Source organism: Tursiops truncatus, chromosome 6, assembly GCF_011762595.2.
Source record: "Tursiops truncatus isolate mTurTru1 chromosome 6, mTurTru1.mat.Y, whole genome shotgun sequence".
In the NCBI taxonomy this organism is placed as follows: domain Eukaryota; kingdom Metazoa; phylum Chordata; class Mammalia; order Artiodactyla; family Delphinidae; genus Tursiops; species Tursiops truncatus.
This window is the reverse complement of record NC_047039.1, coordinates 95,434,276-95,454,577: the sequence shown is the minus strand read 5'-3', so window position 1 is coordinate 95,454,577 and position 20,302 is coordinate 95,434,276. Positions and strand designations below refer to the sequence as shown.

The 20,302-nt window shown below is 48.4% G+C and overlaps 2 non-coding genes across 2 annotated transcripts; one reads left to right on the top strand and one right to left on the bottom strand.

Annotated features, from left to right (window-relative positions):
• Positions 1-14,627: 14,627 nt before the first annotated feature.
• LOC117312873 (U6 spliceosomal RNA) lies at positions 14,628-14,734 on the top strand. The gene has a single exon (XR_004527277.1). It is a non-coding gene; the product is annotated as a U6 spliceosomal RNA (small nuclear RNA).
• Positions 14,735-18,256: 3,522 nt separating this feature from the next.
• On the bottom strand, positions 18,257-18,363 carry LOC117312866 (U6 spliceosomal RNA). Its single transcript, XR_004527270.1, has one exon. It is a non-coding gene; the product is annotated as a U6 spliceosomal RNA (small nuclear RNA).
• Between the last annotated feature and the right edge of the window lie 1,939 nt (positions 18,364-20,302).

Sequence of the window (20,302 nt, the reverse complement as noted above, 5' to 3'; positions counted from 1 at the left end):
CTGACTCACTGCCTCCTAAGAAATCATGAATGATTGTTGTTTTAAGTTACTATGTTTGGGGATGGTTTGTTAACTGATACGGGGGAAAGCATTCCAGACAATGAGAATGGCATTTAAAAAGGCTCAGAGGCAAGAAAGAGCTTCATGGGTTGCGAGAAACAAAAAAGAAGGCCAGCACAGTTGGAATGCAGTGAGGGACCAGACAGGAGAGAGAAAATGAGATCCAGGAGGTGGATGGGAGCCAGATCATGCAGGGTCTTGATAGGGGCTTGGATATCTTTCTGAGTAGAGAGGGAGCCAGTGGAAGGTTGTAAGAACATGGTAAACTTCCCTCTGGCCGTCCTGGGGAAATGAATTGGAAGGAACAACAGTGGAAGTGAAGAGGCCATTTATGGAGTTCTCCCCTTTGCAAAGCAGGGGCTGGTCATGCCAAGCCTGTGAAGTAGGCATTCGGGGTAAATTGAAGCCCAGGGAAGGGGCTAAAATGAGTGGGATGCAGCTTAAAAAGTGCTTAAAGGGAAATTTATAGCTTCAAATGTTTATATTAGAAAAAAGATAGGTTTCAAATCAATAATCTAAGCTTCTACTTGATGAAGCTTGAAAAAGAAGAACAAATAAACCCAAAGGAAGAAAAAGGGAGGGAATACTAGGGAATAGAAATCAATGAACCATAAGAGAAAAAACCATAGAATAGAATAAGTCAATAAGATCAAAAGATGTTTATTGGGGAAAAATTAATAAAATTAATAAACTTCTAACCAGATTGATCAAGAGAAAAAAGAACGAAGACACAATTACCAATATTAAGAAAGCAGAAGGAGCATCGCTATAAATCCTAACAGCACAATAGGGGATAATACAAACAGTATTATGTTAATAAATCTGAAAATTTAGATTAAATGGGCAAATTTCTTGAAGGACATAAATTACCAAAACTAACTCAAAAAAAAAAAATAGAAGATCTGTATAGTCCTATATCTATTAAAGAATTAGATTTGTAATTAAGTTTCACACAAATAAAACTCCAAACCCAGATGACTTCACTGCTGAATTCTATCAAATATTTAAAGCAGAAATAACACCAATCTTACACAAACTTTTTAAAAGAATATAGGAGGAGGAATATCCCAGCTCATTCTGTGATACCCATCATTCCATGATACCAAAATCAGAGACAATACAAGTTGAAAGAAGGAAAGAAAGAAAGAAAGAGAAAGGGAGAGAGGAAGGGAGGGTGGGAGGAATTACAGAACAATATCCCTCATAAACAGAGAGGAAAAATCCTCTAAATTTTATACAAAATTTGAACAAATTGAACACAGCAATGCATAAAATGACCAAGTACATTTATCCCAGGAATGCAAAGGTGGTTTAACATTTGAAAATTAATTAATATTATTCACAATAATGACAGAATAAAGGAGAAGAGCCACATGACTATCTCAATAAATTCAGATAAAAATGGACAAAATTCAATACTCATTCATTATTTAAAGCTCTCAGCAAACTAGAAATAGAAGGAAATTCTTCAATTTCATAAAGAATGAAGTGAAATCATCGTCCCTGCCCTGAGCAACACTTACAGTCTGGATGGGGAGATAGACACATAAACATCTATAATCCAGTGCTAAGTGCTGTGAAGAATGGATACAGAAAGTTCAGGGATGAACAGAGGGGTGTGTGTGTGTGTGTGTGTTTGTGTGTGTGTGTTAGCAGAACTTGAAAGGCTGATTCTATTTTTTTTAACATCTTTATTGGAGTATAATTGCTTTGCAATGGTGTTAAGTTTCTGCTGTATAACAAAGTGAATCAGCTATACATATACATATATCCCCATATCTCCTCCCTTTTGCGTCTCCCTCCTGAAAGGCTGATTCTAAAATGTATACAGAACTTGAAAAGAACAAGATACTCAAAGAATATATTGATATAAGTTGAAGGAGTTGCTCTACCAGCTGTCAAGACTTGTATAAAGCTATAATACAGAAAAGTCAAGCTGCTGTAAAGTGTGATGTTGGTACAAGAATGGACACATAGTCTGATGGAACGAAATACAGAAACAGCCCCACACATAGATGGACACTTGACTGAAGACAAAGATGATGTGGTGAGGAAAGGACAGTGTTTACAATAAATGATGCTGTTTAGGGATTGCCATATGGGAGGAAAAAATGAACCTTGACCACTATCTCACACCACACCAAACAAAAAAATGCCACGTAGATTGCAGACCTAAATATGAAAAGCAACTATAAAACTTTGAAAAGATATTATGAGCCCAAGCTAGGGAAGGCCTTCTCAAAAAGCACTAAACATAAAGGAAAAGTTTGATAAATTTGATACGTTAAATCTTAAAATGTCTGAACCCCCCAAAATGCAATTAAAGGAGTGAAAAGATAAGGGTGGGAGAGAATATCGACAACACATATCCGACAAAGAACCCATTTCCAGAGTAAATTCCCACAATCGAATGAGAAAAAGAAGGGATAAATGACTTGAAAAGACACCTCCCCCAGAAAATCCAAATGGCTAATAACAGTGAGAACAGGTGTTCAAGCTTACTGGTAATGAGAGAAATGCAAATTTAAATCATGAGATGCAATAACATACCCACTAGATTGACAAAGATTAAAAATCTGGCAATGACAAGTGTTCACAAAGATGTGAAGCAATGGGAACTCTCATTCACTGCTACGAGAGGATAAGTTGGTACAAACACTTTAGAAAACAGTTGGCATTATTTCATACAATTGATGTAATGCATCTCCTATGACCCAGGAATTCCAGTCCTAGGTATATAGCCTGAAACTTGAGTGCTCATCTGCTACAGAAAACAAAAAGGAAAGTTTATAGCAGCACAGTTAAAATGTCCATTGGCAGAAGAATGAATAAATAAATGATGTCATATGATAAAAAACTGTACTCAGAGAAAGTTAATGCACTGCAATTATACACCCCAATGTGGACGAGCTTCGCAAACATAATATTGAGCCAAAGAAGCCAAGCCCACACAAAAATATGTGCAGTATGATTCTGTGCACATAAAGTTCCAAAACGTGGGCAAAATGAAACTCTGTGGTTTAGGAATGCCTTTGTAGTAACAAAACTATAAAATAAAGCAAGAAATGATCAAAACTTAAGGTCATGGCTAACTCTAGTGGGAAGAGAAAGGCACACAGGGAGTTCTGCTTGCTGATTGTGTTCTATATCTCTACCTGGGTGGGAGTTAAGTGGGTGTTTGCTTTAAAATTATTTGTTAAACTGTACACATATTTTGTGCACTTTTCTATATGTATAAATATTCCAGAATAAACAAAGTAAGACAAGAAAGAAAGTGATGAGAAACATGAAGACAGGAGAGAAACAGTGCCTGAGGAAATCAGGGAAGACTTCATGGAAGAGCGGGTCCATTCAGCAGATGCATACTGAGAGTCCTCCACATACCAGACCCAAGATGACAAAAGTAAACAAAGACAAGACACACTCCCTGCCCCCGTGGAATTTATAGTCCAGGGAGGGAGACAGACAGGAATCAAATAGCACACTGTAAATGTTTAACTGACAGAACCCCTTGGGGATCTTGGGCATCTTTATACCCCTTGGGGGTAAAGGCCAGGGGTCCTAGGTTCTGAAGAGTGAATATGGTTTGTTCGGGAATGGTGAGATCGGAGCGGGCAGCACCAGTGAAAGTTCTCAAGTGGGAGGAAGCTTGGCCCCAAAGAGCTGCTGAAAAGCTCACATGACCACGTGCAGAGAACCACTGAGGAAGTGGCATGAGATGAATAGCATGGAGAAATGGAAGAGGATATTTGAACTGGGCTTTGAGGGCGGATAGGAGTTCACCAGGAAGAAATGATAAAATCCTTAAAGACTGGGATTTTGCTACATATGCCTAGTACATAGATGTGCTCAGTAAATACATGCTGATTTCTCTTGGAAAGTAAAAAGTCAGAGAATAGAAGAAGGATTTAGAGGTTGTAAAACTGGGGCCACTGACCTTGGCCTGGATGAATGGGGGTGCAGCTGTTGCAGGGCTGGGGGAGGGAGTTTTCCTAGCATCCTGCACTCTATCTCATCTGTCAGCAGCTTTAGTGGTCCATGAAATCACCAACAGAGGAAGGAGGGATCTGGAAAGGAAAACTTCGAGAGACAAGCCATCTGCACCTGGAAGCAGCTGACACACTGGCCGCCACCGACACCACGAAACTGGCTTGCAGCGCCTCTTCCACACCCGTACCCTAAACCCCAGGGTCTCATGAGGGTGACAGAAGCAGGGCCTGGGGACACTGGAGCCAGACGCAATCAGAGAGAGCAGCTGCGGCTGCGGTGGCTTCAGGAATCTGGTTGTTAGTGGGCAGCTGAGGGAGCCTCGCTGTCTCCCCTGTGTTTACTTGGCTCCACTGAGGGGCTGGAAATTTGATCTCCGTGGGGACCAGGCTCTGGTCAGCCCCTGCCTAGAGTCTCTGACAGAGCCCTGGCCTCTCAGAGCTGCTCAGGAGACATCCTGTTATCTGGGAAACTGAGACCAGAAAGCAAGCAGAGGCAAGAATTGCCCAATCATAACTGAATGATAGCAGCCCCCATGGATGGGGGGCTTATAACGTGCCAAGCACTGGGCCAACCCTTGCCAGGAAAGTATTTTTGTTTAACAGTTGGGGAAACTGAGCCTCAGAGAGGGCAAGTAACTTGTTCAGGGTCACACAGAGCTAGAACTAGGCTGAGTCCAGATCTGCCCAATTCCAAAACCTGTGCCCCTAACCACCTTCCCATCCTGTCTCCAAGGGCAGTGTTCGCTATATGCCTGGGATGCTGGAAATCCAGGTGCTACAGCCAGGGGCTCCTGGAAGTTCTCCATCCACGGTGACCTCCCCTTCGTGACTAACCCTAGAGTTAGGGACATCTGTCCTCACCTAGCCTGACCACCATCCCACAGAAAGCCTTGATCTCCTGGTGACCTCTCCTATCCCACCTTCCTTGAGCCCCTGCACCCCTGCCTGGGCTTCTCACTGCCTTGAATGCCTCTGGAATGGGTCTGCAGATACCAAATTTCCGTAGCAAGAATTCTTCCTCTGAACCAGCCATAGAGGGTAAACCCATAAGGATGGGGGCTGGCCTGTTGTCCCCAGGACCCCCACCATGTGCCACAGCACCTGGCACAGAGAAGGAATGAGAAAGGTCCCCAGCTTGGGCATCTAGCGTGGGAATATGTGGCACACTGAAGAAAGGCAGTTCTGCCGCGTAACAGCTGTGTGGCCCCAGGCACGGGATGAAACCTCTCTGAGCCCACTTCTCCCTCCACAAAATAGGGTTATTTTTTTCATTCATTCCATGATCTCGTGAATGCAAAGGGCTTAGCGCCCAGCAAGTGCTCAATAAATATTACATCCTGGATTTGAACTTTGATTTTTTTGTTTGTTTGTTTGTTTAGCTTTTGACTGGTTTTCAGGCTCTTTCTTCTAGCAATGTGCTACAAGTTTCTGGGGAATAAGGACCACGTACCCATTGCCAACACACCCAGCACAGTACCAGGAATATGGCCGATACTAAAACTCCATTGTTGATTTGAAAACTTACCTTTCCCATACTTCTCCATTTCTCTAAGCCTTGTTAAACCTGTTTACAACTTCAGACTGAATCCCTCTCAGAGTAAACGATCCAAGTGAATGCTTTATCTGGTTGAACTAAGTGTCTAGCCTTAATCCCTCTTGCTATAATTCCAGCCCATTTTCTCACACTGTGTCCTGAGGTGGGAGCAGCTGTTCTTTTTCCCCTGGAGCGGTCACATGCCCTAAGCAGGAAGAAAGTAGCCCCCATCCCCACTCCCAACCCGGGAATGTTCCTGCTACCTTTCCTACAGGAAATTTCTGCATCGAATTGCTTTCCTTTTCTTTGATGCAATAATGCTTCTTTGGGCTAGTCATTCCCCAACCAAGCCTTTTAGGGGAATACTCCTGAGTCTTCCCAGCTTGGGGAATTCCAAGGATGTCAAGTCAGACATCCAGGACCCTCCCCACTGCCCAGGAGACTGGCCCAGGCCCCTTCTTGTTTGGATGGGGGAAGCAAAGGTCCCCCACTGGGTTGGTGGCACAGCTGGTCCTGACTCACTGTCTTCTGCTCCCAGGCCTCTGGACCCACCCGTGGGGCTCTCATGCCCACTGTCTCCTGAGGCAGTGTTCCCAGCCCAGGAGAACAGAAGGGTTAGACTTTCTGCATAACGAATGTCAGGGACACAGTGGTCACCAAGCCTCCTGTCATTCTTCCTGGAATTTTGTGCCCATATCCTGTGTCACCACCTGCGACCCAGAGTGCAGACGACTCCTTGTGGGGTGACCACACCAGCAGGGCCGGCACTCTTGGTGAAGAAAACAAAACTGTGTCAGTTTATCGTGGACACACACTCACACCAGCTCCATTTGTGTTAAGGGCAGCACAGTGGCCTCCTGGGTCTGCGGGCCTTCTTAGCACACCCTGGCTCTCAAACCTTGTGACCAGGCCTGGAAGCTCACGAGCAATTCCCACAACCCTTCCCAGAGCCTAAAACTGAGTCACAGCGTTGAGTCCTAGAGCCAGAAATCATCTGCTCTCCTGCCCAGAGCAGAAAACCCTCTTCCAGTGCCTGTTGACAGGGAGCTCATGATCTATCAAGGCACCTCCCCCCACTGCTAGACAATCCCGGAGGCTGCCTGGAGGAGCACAAGGAACAGGGCTATGGGGTCAGAGAGACCTGAGTTCCAACCCGGACTCCAGTGCTTGCTAGCTATGTGGCCTCAGGGAAAGTGGCTTCACCTCTCCGAGCCTACATTTCTCCATCTGTACAATGGGGAATAAAGCATTTGCCTCATGGAAATGATGTGAGAATTAAATGAGAGGACATAGGGAAACCTGAATGTCAGCTGCAGTCTCCCCGCCCCTGGAGATAACGGAGCAGTGACCATTGTCACGATAACCACTGATTCTACTGAGAAATGTATGTCATGGACGGTGCTCCGCGCCTCATGTGGGTTATATTATGTAATCGATTTGGACCGATGAAATAATAGAGGCCGGGATTTAGACCCAGGTAACCCCAACTGGGAACTGCTTATTTAACCGCTGTAATACATGCCTCTTCAAACCTGCTGACGGTAAGCGTTCAGTAAATGCTCGTCAGCATTAGGGCTATAATTACTGGATTGCCAGGAATCTCTCACTCCAGCCTAAAGCCCTCTCCCAGATTTCAGCATGAGGCTTTCGCCTGCTTGTAGACTCTCTGCTTCCAAACGTCTCAGAGCTGATTCAGTGTGGATCGTTCAGTATCCCCAGAAGCATTCTCTCTCAGTTTCTTGTGCCTCTACTGAGATGCAACACTCAGCCCCTTCCTCAACGGCCAGGAAAAACTCCTTCCCCCAAGGCATCTGTGGGTGTGCCCTAGATCTAACTGAAGATGGGATGTGGGAAAATGTTTACACTGTGGAACACAACTTTATACTGGACATCTGACCTTGCCTTTTTTTTTTTTTTTTTTTTGTGGTACGCGGGCCTCTCACTGTTGTGGCCTCTCCCATTGCGGAGCACAGGCTCCGGACGCGCAGGCTCAGCGGCCATGGCTCACGGGCCCAGCCGCTCCACGGCATGTGGGATCTTCCCGGACCGGGGCACGAACCTGTGTCCCCTGCATCGGCAGGCGGACTCTCAACCACTGCGCCACCAGGGAAGCCCAGACTTTGCCATTTTTAAGCATCCTTTTCTCCCCAACCCCACGCCTCCAAGAATTTTTCCCTGTTCAGTTTGCATCATAGGAATCCCGCCCTCAAGGGCCCAGCACTCCACACACGAGAGTCTCCTCTCTCCTCCCCATCACACCCCCTCCCCCTGCACCCAACTCCAGTGTGTCAGGGATGGGAACTCGGCCGCCTCCAGCCCTTCATCCCAAACCTTCCCGGAGTCACCCCCATCAAGGGGCTTTCCAGTTAACTAGACCCACCCTTTTCCAGGGCAAGGGGACCTTTGACGTGTCTTCATTCTTTGGCTCCATAACCATAAGAGCGCAAGGAAATTCTTCCTCAGGTTAAGTAGCAACAAGCGTTTTTTTTTTCCAATAATAATCCCAAACTATCAAAAGTTCCAGACCTTGGAAGTTATCTTGCCTAGAATTTCTATGAGATACAAACAGCCCTCACGGCATGGGACGGTCCTGTGCAGAGCAGGACGTTTATGATTCCTGGCTTTGCAGCACTATATGTCAATAGCTCCCCACGTCCATCATTGTGACAACCGAAAATTCTCCCCCCACGTTTCCAAAGCCCCATAGCTCTCACTCCTACTCACGCACAAGCACACAGCATGTAAACGTACACTCACACACACACACACACAGCGCAGAACTACTTCCCTCTTTCTTGGTGAAGGGTAACAGAATGTACCACCCCAATATATGTCTCTTTGGTAAATCGATTACTGTGAGTTGTAGGCACTTAAACAGCAGCAAATGCAAGGAAAGGCTTCCTCTGAACTCTCTGTATCTGCCTCCAGATAGAGCCTCCAAAAGGAACTCAGTGGTCATCGATCTCCTCCCCTGGAGTGTCGTCAACCAGGGGAATTGAATCTAGACACAGTAGAGACTAGACATCGATGCCACACCCACACAAGCTTCATCACAAACCTAATTTATTGGCCTGTCTGCTCGCCACATGACAGGCCAATAAATTGGGACACAAGGTGTTGAGGCAAGGAATAGCGACTTTGTTCGGAAAGCCAGCAGACCAAGAAGATGGCGGACTAGTGTCCCCCAAAAACCTTCTTATCAGCATCTGGATGACGGTTTCTTTTCTAGAACAGAGACGGGGAGGAGTTGAGGAAGTAAAGTAAAAAGGCCATTAGTTTTGCCTGGCTTGGCCAGCATTGGGGAGGGAATGTGTTCATTTCTTCTTTTCTGCAGCCATTTACAGGTGGGCGGGGTCAGACTGTGAGCTGAACAAAGGCTCTTTAGTTTAACATTCAGGCAGAGGGGCAGGGTTCCCTGAGGCAGGCCATTATGTGTGATTCTAATAACAAAAGCAAAGGTTAAAGTCAAAGAAACAGATCCAACATGGAGTCAGATTTTGCTCTTCCCTCTTACACTATCACGCTTCCCATCTATTCTTCTAGGAGCCCATTCACCTTTCCTAAAAATCATTTCCTCCACCCTAAGAGATCTGCATCCTCCTACCCCTTTCCCTATTAAGATGGTGCTTCAGCCTGAATTCTAGGCCATCTCAGGGAGTGACTCTTCCTGGCTCTGGCCCATGTGCTCACGAGGGATACATGTTCATAAACTTCTGTTTATCTCTTGTTAATGTCTTTTATTACAGGGGTCTTAGCTAAGAACTCAGAAGGGTAGAGGGAACATTACTTTTCTTCCCCTACGTACACCTGAGCTCACAAGGCTGAGAGAGGCGGACAGCCCTGCCTGAGGTCACACAGTAAACGAGGCCAGAACACAGGACTCCTGCCTCCAGAAGGAGGGTCTGGCCCAGGAGTCCTTGCCCCCTCGCTGCCCCACTGTGGAGGCTGAGGCCATTCTGCCCCCAGGCCAGGAGCGGGGCACGGGGTGCCTCATTTCCTCCTGCTCCAGATCTCTGCAAACCCAATTCCTTGGCCCCTCTGGAAGGGCCAGCAGGGTGTCAGGCAGACAGCAGCAGAGAAAACCTCAGCCTCTCACATGCTGAGGACTCACGGGTACTGCCTGGCTCCCAGTAAACCAGAAACATCGACGTCAAGTGAGGTTAGCAGGGGCTCTGGCCTGAGAGAGGGGAAGCCAGCCAGACCTCACCCTGGCAGCTCTCAGGAGAGGCAGCCGTCCTTCCCACAGCCTGGACTCCCCCGTCCTCACCTCCCCGCCAGCCTGGCTGTGGGATTCCTGCTGTCAACTGCCTGGAGATGGAGGATGGGGGACAGACGGGGGGTTCCAGAATCCAAAAGCCAATATGTGCCCGCAAAGCTATGCTTTCCAGATGCGAGGACCCACCAGGCTAAACACACAGCTCTGGTCCCACCTAGAGACACAGACCTGGGGGATGGGGCAGAGGGTAGGCCCCAAAAGGGTGTGACTTTACTGCACCTCCTGCTATGGTACCTCCACTCACCTCTGAATGAATCCTTGTGGTGACCCTGCAAGGTAGCCCACTGCATCTCCATTTCACAGATGAGGCTGGTCAGCCCAGACAGGGTGTCACAGAGACCCTCAGATCTGCCACATACCTGCTGTGGGACAGAGGACATGTCCTCTAACTGCTCCAGGCTTCAGTTTCTCCTTTGGGATCATTAGGAGGGCAGTGCCTGCCTCTAGGATTATTCTGAGGCTAGAAGGGCACTTACTTTTGTTAGTAGCTCCATGCCTGGCTCAAAGCGACTGCTGAAAATAATGCTATTGGAACTAGCAAGTTGAAGAAGTCAGATTGTGATGTAATTAAAAACACAACTTGAAAATAGGTAACGGATGAGAACCTACTGTATAGCACAGGGAACTCTACTCAATGCTCTGTGGTGACCTTTGGGAAGGGAATCTAAAAAAAAGAGGATAGATGTATATGTATAACTGACTCTCTTTACTGTACAGCAGAAACTAACACAACATTGTAAAGCAACTATACTCCAGTAAAAATTAATAAAAATATATATATCTCAAAAAAATCAATTTACATATACTGCAACCAAAAGTATAAAAGCTGATAATCACAAACCCTTAAAAACAAACAAACAAACAAAAAAAACACCCACAACTCGGGACTTCCCTGGTGGCACAGTTGTTAAAACTCCACGCTCCCAATGCAGGGGGCCCAGGTTTGATCCCTGATCAGGGAACTAGATCCCACATGCCTGCTGCAACTAAGGAGCCCACGAGCTACAACTAAGAAGCCCACGAGCCACAACTAAGACCCAGAGCAACCAAAAAAAAAAAAAAAAAACCACAACTTGATTTTTGCATCTCACTCTCTTTAAAATGCAGTCAGTGGGATGACTCAGGGGAGGGGAAACTTTTCCACTCAGTCTGAGGTAAGGACAGTCCTTCTGAGACAATCATGAGAATGCCCAGACCATGTAGAATGTTCTGGTCCAGAAAAAGGGACAGAGGTCAGCTTCTTCTCTCCCCAGCCCTGTACCCCATAGTCCAGGCTGCCATTTCTACCCAGCCAGGCTTCGAGCAGTAGGGAAGGAAGAGAGCTAAAGGGAGGATGGGGAAAGTTCTGAGCTCGCTGGTTCCGTGGTGAGCTGGCTTGATGCTCTCTGAGCCTGAAGCCATCGTTCTTGTGGGTAGATTCACGGGGGTGTCTGAGGCTCCCAGGGGGCCAGTGCTCTCCCTCTGCCCTCCCACACAGAGCCCTCCCCAGACCCCGCCCTCTTCCAGAATATTCTCTTAGGCAGGTACTGGACAGGCCGCCTATCAGTTCTCCTTGCCCACATGGGCCTCAGGAAACACCCTCTGGCATGACGGTCATCCTCTCCCCTGACAGAGGCCCCTTGAGCTTTCCCCAGTCCCCAGTGTCCCCCACCTTCAGGGATCATGTGTCAAGCTCTCTTCATTAAAGTGAAGGGGGTGGCAGGCCTCTCACACCCTGGGCCCCCTCGTAGCCCACCCCCCACACAAAAGCTTTCTTCAAAGAAATTTCCCACAAATCCTCTCTCCCCTTCCCTTTTCTCAGTGTCTGACATTCAAGGGTCATGGCATTCTCTGTCATTTTCTTGCAAATTTCAGCGACCTTGCTCAGCCCATGAGGGCTTTGCTATTGTCTGAACCGGGGTGAAGAGGGCCGTTTTAGCATCGCTTCCACCCTGATTGTAACTGGCCAGGGAAGGAGGAAGGACTAAAGAGGACCTGGCTTTGTGGAGAGGAAGGTTTGGGTTTTTTAGATGGTGGGTGGTAGGATTTTTAAATCCTATTTTAAATCGATAAAGTAATATATGTTCATTGTAGAAAATTCAAACAAGCATAAAGAAGAATAACGAAAATTCCCCCTTGTTCTGCCCCCAGAGACAAATGCTGTAAAAATGTAAAGTCTTGTTTTCTGTTCACATATATAGCAGGATAATTTGTTTTTCCGTCTGCATTGCCTCTGCCCCCCTTCTCCATTGTAGGAGGTAGCTTGGTTACCACAGTATCCCTGGCGAGAGACCAGGGGAAGGTACTCTTTCAGAGCCGAGTGGCAGAGCTTCCTAAAGAAAATCTCTGCTTCCACCTTCTGAGGATGTCTGAGCTCACCTGAGGAGTTCTTCCTAAGTGTTCTTGGGGTATGGTGGGGGGAGGGCTGTGGCTTTAAGAACAGCGAGAAGGAAGGGGGAGGGAGAGGGGAGGGGAAGGGAGAGTAGAGAGGGAAGGGCTTCCCAATTGGGAAAGAGGCAGGGCCTGGAGGGGATGGCTGTGAGGATGTCTAGGGAGGCTGAATCCCAGACGCCCCCAACTTCTCCAACCCCCATCCCCAAGGAAGCCGGGGTTGGGGCCCTCTTGCTAGTGTGGACAGAGGGGAGAGGAAAGGAGCCCCCAAATGAGACTGAATTTCCCACTGGTCCGCTTGAAAAATTGAGACAAACATGATATTTCTTACATATCTAAGTTTGTGGCTGTGTATCTGTACATACTACTCTCTCTCTTTCTCTAATAATTTTTAGAAATTGTGGTATATACTGACCATAGTAGACTCTGTAGCTAGATTAAGTACCCTGTGGTCTCCCTGTAATACATCATGAGTTCTCTCCTCTATCATGGAATATACTCTTAATTAATTTTTTGAGATATAATTCACATACATAAAATCCACCATTTTAAGGTGTGCTGTTCAGTGGTTTTTACTATCTTCACTATGTTGTACAGCTATCACCACTATCTCATTCCAGAACATTTCCGTCATCCCAGAAAGAAACTGACCTACTAGTGGTTAGTCCCAGTTCTCCCCTTTCCCCTATCTCCTGACAACCACTAATCTACTTTCTATCTATGGACTTTCCTTTCTGTATAAGTCACATAAATGGAATCATATGAATAGAATTATGTCTGGCTTCTTTCACTTAGCATAATGTTTTCAAGTTTCATCCATGTTATAGCATATAACAGTACTTCCTTTCTAGGGCTGAATAGTGTTTTATCGTAAGGATATGCCACATTTTGTTTGTCTCCTCATTAGCTGATCGACATTTGGGTTGTTTCCACTTCTGGGATATTATGAATAATGCTGCTATGAGCATCTGTATACTACCAAGTTTTGTCTGGACAAATGTTTTCATTTCTCTTGGATATATACGTAGGAGTAGGATTGCTGGGTTATGGTAATTCTATATTTAGCTTTTTGAGGAACTGCCAGGCTGTTTTCCACAGTGGCGACACCATTTTACATTCCCATCAACAACGTATGAGGATTCCAATTTCTCCACATCCTCACCAACACTGGTTATTTTCCTTTTTTTTAAATTATAGCCGTTGTGGTCTTGATTTGCGTTTCCCTAATGACTAATCATGTTGGGTATGAATATGCTTTTAAACTGTGATTTTAGTGGCTGTGTAAATTCCATGGTACACTACTATAATGTATTTTTTAATTGGCTACTATTGAATATTCAAGTTGTTTCTATTTTTCTAATTCATGCAGATATATAAGCCTTTGTATATCGTAATTATCTCTGATGCAATTTCATTCTTTCATTCAACAGCTATCTACTAAGCCAGGCCTATTCTAGGTGGGTGCTGAACAAAGCAGACCCGACGCCTGCCTTCCTGAAGCATCCAGTCTAGTGATTTGCTAAACAATCATGCAAAGCAGTTTATCACTACAAAGACTGATGAGTATTATTAAGGAAAAGTTCAGGGGACACATGTGAGAGGAGCCTGTCATTCAGAGCAGGAGGCCAGGCAAGGCCCCAGGAGGGGGAGTTAGCCAGGGGCAGGATGGAGGCAGGGAAGGGCACTCCAGGCAGAGGGAACAGCATGTGTGAATCCCTTGAGATGGGAAAAGGCTTTGCCTATTTCAGCGACTAACTGTAGACCTGAGTGTCTGGGTAGACACAAGGCAAGAGGGAAGAGGGGGTGAGTTGGAAGGGATCCAAGTGGAAGGAGGAGGGACTGGACTGATTGACAGCCAGCTGTGGGATGGCTAAATACGCAGACAACTGTTTGGGCTCCGGATTGGTGTCCCGGCCCCAAGTCTCTTCCCCTCCACCTGCTGCTGCCACGGCACGGCCCACTGGGGAGGGATCCCGACTGGGGTGAGGGCTGGCCTGAGCAGGCTTTCCTCTCTCCCTGAGGGACGGTGTGGTCATCTCGTGAGGATCAGGGTCAGCCAGGAGGGTCCAGCTCAGTGAGCAGCAGAAGCAGAGCCGAAGCTGAGCTGTAGGCGACCCGGCGGAGCGTGAGGAGGGCCAGGCCCGGAGCGGGCAGGCGGAGCAGCAGGTCCCGGCCCGCGGGAAGCCGAGGCAGGCGTCTGTGTGGCGTGACCTGGGCGCGGCTGGCAGCGGGGAGCCTGTAAGAGGCAGGGTAGGAGCTCAGGGCCCCCAACGGGGATGAAGCCTGGCCATGCCACGGCCCTGCTAAGGGTCCTTGCAGGGCTCCGTACTGCTTGGTCATCTGTCCCGCACTAGACTGTGAGCTTTCTGAGGGCCCAGAGCTTTAGAATAAGTGAGCAGGGCTCGCTTCGGCAGCACATATACTAAAATCGGAACGATACAGAGACGATTAGCATGGCCCCTGCGCAAGGATGACACGCAAATTCGTGAAGCGTTCCATATTTTTTAAAGCAATTATACTCCAATAAATATGTTAAAAAAAAAAAAAGAATAAGTGAGCAGACGGGACTTTTGGCCCGGGACCCCAGACAACACTGACCTTTCCTAGAGAAGGACTGGGGGCCCTGAGGGGGATGGAGAAGGACGAAGGTCCGACTTAGTCTGCTCAGGGACTTCTTCGGCCCCTTGTCAAGGAGGACACTCAGAACTCAGAAAACACTGTCCCCTCCCCTGACCCTCAGGGATAGCCATGCCCAAAGACGGGTGGCCACAGCCCCTGGCCGGAGAAAAATCAAGAGATAAAGTTGGCGGCCGTGCTCTTTCCAAGTTCCTCAAGTTCGATTCCGCGTTGGCCCAAAGCGGGTTTGGGGTGGGGAGGTGGCTTTTAGAATGTGGGGAGTAGAGGCCTTTGGAACTTCAAGAACCTTGGAAACTTTCGAACTTTCAGAATCTTTAGAAGTCTTCAAATCTTGGAAATCTTAGAACCGTTGGAATCTTAAAATCTGGAGCACTTTTAAGATCTTGGACTCTTGACATTCTGGAATGTAGAGGGATTGGAACTGGGGGGCTCTTCTTCTGTTTTCCTTTTGGCCATGCCGCACAGCTTGTGGGATCTTAGTTCACCGACCAGGGATCAAACCTGGGCCCTCAGGAGTGAAATCACAGAGTCCTAACCACTGGACCGCCAGGGTGTTCCCAAACTGGGACGTTCTGATCTTGGAGTGGAAAGTGACTTTTTGGTGTAGGGATGGACACTTGCCCGCAGACCTGATCCCTCTCTTCCCACCTGTCCTCGGAGCCCAGTGTTTCAAATATCCTGGTCTTGTCCAGCTTTTCATTTAAGATTTTAAAAATAAAAATGTATTGATCATCTTAAATTTTTGATGTTGTGTTTCTTAAACAAATGATGACAATATTTATTGCCTAATTGGGTTTTTAAGATTCCAGATTTTTTTTTTTTTAAGATGATTGTTGCCTCTCGTGTCACCAATTCACCAAACATTCATGCTGGAATGGGGCGTAGAGATCACCTACTTTTTCAGATGGGGAAACTGAGGCCCAGTGGGGGTGGGGGATTTGTTCAGGGTCCTCTGGTGACTCAGAGTCAGATCTGGGCTTCTTGGCTCCTGCATCCGAGCTGTACCCACCACCTCCCTTTGTGCCCACCCAGCTCCCCTGTTCTTGGTAGCTGCCCCATCCGCTCGGGCCGAGGATTTTCCATGCTTTCCCATAGCTTTCTCCCACGTCCAAGTTTCCTCTCTACAAGATGGGGCCAGGGATTCCTGAGCCAGGTTGAGGCCCACGTGCCTGGAACGTGAGATGCATGTAAAGAGCAGAGACCCTGCCAGATCACCTCCAGCGATCAGGGTACACCAGGAAATGAGGGAAACAGCAACTCCACTGCAGCTCAGCCAGGGCTCTGGAGTCTGGAAAGCTCTTTGGAGAACTGGTTGTTTGGATCCGGGTCCTTCGTCTCCTGCAGTAGCCTGCGCTGGTGCCCGCCCGTGGAGGCTTCTCAGCCCCTCTCTGCCTCTTCCTCCACCGACCACTGTCCCCTACTGCATCCTCTCCGTCTCAGTGTTTCTGTTTCTTTGTGGCCTCTGCCTCCTCGTAGTTTCTCCTGCCTATGGCTCCCATGAGTGCACACCCTCTGCAGCCCCAGAGTTCCTCTTTCCTTCGTGTATCTCGGCTTTGGCGGTCACTCCCAACTTCTCAGCTTACACTCAATGTCCCCCTACGAGAGGACTTGATTGGTTTGGAAGTCCCCACTAGGACAGGCCCTGGATTAAATGGACTCTCATACGCGGGCTCTGATTCTTTGACACCAACTGGTGTCCAGCAATTCAATTTCACACTAACTCGCCGAGTTAGTGCAGAACCCACAGGTTTAGGGCTCAGTCCCTCAAGACTCTGTCCACTTCAGGTGCCAGTCACGAGTCCCAGGGACAACCTGGGATTGAGGCTGTGAATTCTGGGGTTCTCACAACCCCCTTCTCAGGTTCCATAATTTGGTAGAACAACTCACAAAACTCGGGAACATGCTTTACTATTACCGGTTTATTATAAAGGCTACAACTCAGAAGCAGCCAACTGGAAAAGGATGAACTATGGCGGGGACGGGGAGGGGAGCGGGATTTCACAGAGTATCCGGCCCTCTTAGGGCACACCACCCTCCCAGCAAGTCCATTTATTCACCAACCAAGAAGCTCTCCAAACTCTGTTGTTTAGGAGGGTTTTATTCAAGTTTCATTATATCGGCATGATAGACTTAATCCTTGGCCATTGGTGATTGAATTCAATCTCCAGCCTCTCTCCCCTCCCAGGAGGTTGAAGTGGGGGTGAGGACAGCCAGCCCCATCCTGAACCTATCTAGGGTCTCCCCATGGGTCATCTCATTAGCATACAAAAGACAACAAATTTCAAGGGATTTAGGACCTCTGGGCCAGGAAGCAGTGACTACGACCAAATATTACCTTTTTTATTATACCATACTGACCACTTCTCCGGCCACTTGCCAACTTCAAGATTGGCTGCTCTTGGGTCAAACACCCACTTTGGTCCAGGCAGCCCTGGCCAAGGTGGAAGGATGGCTCAGAGTAGTGTGTGGTGGCCCATGTGTAAGCTGCTCAGGCTGGGAATGGACATGGCAGGTGACAGAAGCATCTGGGCGACTGGGGGTTACTCAGCCTGGCTGCACAAGACCAGGATATTTGAAACACTGGGCTCCGAGGACAGGTGGGAAGAGAGGGATCAGGTCTGCGGGCGAGTGTCCATCCCTACACCAAAAAGGCATTTTCCACTCCAAGATCAGAACGTCCCAGTTTGGGAACACCCTGGCGGTCCAGTGGTTAGGACTCTGTGATTTCACTCCTGAGGGCCCAGGTTTGATCCCTGGTTGGTGAACTAAGATCCCACAAGCCGCGCGGCATGGCCAAAAAGAAAAAAAAAGGAAAACAGAAGAAGAACCCCCCAGTTCCAATCCCTCTACATTCCAGAATGTCAAGAGTCCAAGATCTTAAAAGTGCTCCAGATTTTAAGATTCCAACGGTTCTAAGATTTCCAAGATTTGAAGACTTCTAAAGATTCTGAAAGCTCGAAAGTTTCCAAGGTTCTCGAAGTTCCAAAGGCCTCTACTCCCCACATTCTAAAAGCCACCTCCCCACCCCAAACCCGCTTTGGGCCAACGCGGAATCGAACTTGAGGAACTTGGAAAGAGCACGGCCGCCAACTTTATCTCTTGATTTTTCTCCGGCCAGGGGCTGTGGCCACCCGTCTTTGGGCATGGCTATCCCTGAGGGTCAGGGGAGGGGACAGTGTTTTCTGAGTTCTGAGTGTCCTCCTTGACAAGGGGCCGAAGAAGTCCCTGAGCAGACTAAGTCGGACCTTCGTCCTTCTCCATCCCCCTCAGGGCCCCCAGTCCTTCTCTAGGAAAGGTCAGTGTTGTCTGGGGTCCCGGGCCAAAAGTCCCGTCTGCTCACTTATTCTTTTTTTTTTTTTTTAACATATTTATTGGAGTATAATTGCTTTAAAAAATATGGAACGCTTCACGAATTTGCGTGTCATCCTTGCGCAGGGGCCATGCTAATCATCTCTGTATCGTTCCAATTTTAGTATATGTGCTGCCGAAGCGAGCCCTGCTCACTTATTCTAAAGCTCTGGGCCCTCAGAAAGCTCACAGTCTAGTGCGGGACAGACGACCAAGCAGTACGGAGCCCTGCAAGGACCCTTAGCAGGGCCGTGGCATGGCCAGGCTTCATCCCCGTTGGGGGCCCTGAGCTCCTACCCTGCCTCTTACAGGCTCCCCGCTGCCAGCCGCGCCCAGGTCACGCCACACAGACGCCTGCCTCGGCTTCCCGCGGGCCGGGACCTGCTGCTCCGCCTGCCCGCTCCGGGCCTGGCCCTCCTCACGCTCCGCCGGGTCGCCTACAGCTCAGCTTCGGCTCTGCTTCTGCTGCTCACTGAGCTGGACCCTCCTGGCTGACCCTGATCCTCACGAGATGACCACACCTTCCCTCAGGGAGAGAGGAAAGCCTGCTCAGGCCAGCCCTCACCCCAGTCGGGATCCCTCCCCAGTGGGCCGTGCCGTGGCAGCAGCAGGTGGAGGGGAAGAGACTTGGGGCTGGGACACCAATCCGGAGCCCAAATTTGACTGTATACCCCCCTGGCTGTGAACTCTGAAAACTTCCATTTCCTCCATATCAAGGGAGATTTTCCTTCCTACATCTCAAAGTTACAGAGAAATTGGACCCCTTACCTGTTAGAGGACCCACCACTGCACTCCTCCTCTCCCCAAGGCCCCTCCGTGACCACACAGACTCCCCCTAACCCTGAGTAATCTCCCCCAAGCAGCAGCACAGAAGAGGCAGGGCTGAGGGTCAGGGCCAGAGAGTCAGAGACTGGGTTTTAACACAAGGGCTAATTGTGGGTCCCAGGACAGCCCTGCCTGGCTCCATTCATAAAAACACTATTTTTAGCCCAGGACTGGCTGCCTGCGGTCCCAGTGGGAGTGGCCAGGCCATGTGTCACATCTGAGTGATCACGGACTCACTCTGACCAGGAAACAGGCCCACGGGGACCAGCTGCTGCATCCCAGGGCTGCCACCACATCTGGGAGGAGGTCGATGTTCAGCAGGACTGGAAGTTTAAACCTTCTAACCCGCAAGAGTGTGGGTGTGTGGCGTGGAAGCGAGAATTAACACACCTCGAAAACTTCCTACTGCCAAGTGCTGCTCTGACTGAACGTGTATTAACCTATTTAATCCTTACTATGGGGTAGATACTATTATTATGCCCATTTTATAGATGAGGAAACTGAGGCTGGAGCCATTAATTTAACCTCCTTGAGTCCACATGGTAGTAGTGGGTGGAGCAGGGGGATTTGAAGCCAGGCTGTTGAGCTCCAGCATCCATGCTCTTACTGTCCAGTCCCTTGGAATCTGGACCATGGGCACTCTGTCAGCTACTGCCTCTAGGTCTCTCCGATTCAGGCTCCAGAGCCTAGTCCCACTCTTAGCCCACAGAGTTCTCTGGGATCACAGGGAACACCCAGTCTTACCCCCCTTTGGAGGTGAGGGAATTGAGGCCCAGAAAGGAGTCCAAAGTTATGGAGTCAGATGGCTCTAATTCCGAGGCCCAGACAATTTCTACTGAATCATTCTGTGAGACAAGTTCACCTCATAACCTGCCCGACACCTCAGCCTATCCTTGGCTCCAGAACTCAGTACCTGTGCTCTTTTGAGCAGGGAGCCTGGGCTCTGGAAGCAGATTTGAGTCCTGCTCCTGACTTGCTGTGTGACCCTGGGCAAGTCACCTCACGTCTCTGAGCCTCAGCTTCCTCCCCTGTAAAATGGGAGCGATTGGGCTACCTTCCTAAGGCTGTGGGCTGGGTATAAGTTGCCTGAGGTTTCAATAAGTGTGAGTTTCCTTACCCTGGGCTTTTCAAATCATTAAGTAATCTCTCCTGTGAACAAGATGCATGGTGTGCACTTGCCCAGGGCTACTTCTGGAAACGGAAGATGGTGGGATTGTAGATACTGTAACCAGCTGTTGGGGAGACATTTGGAGCAAATCATGC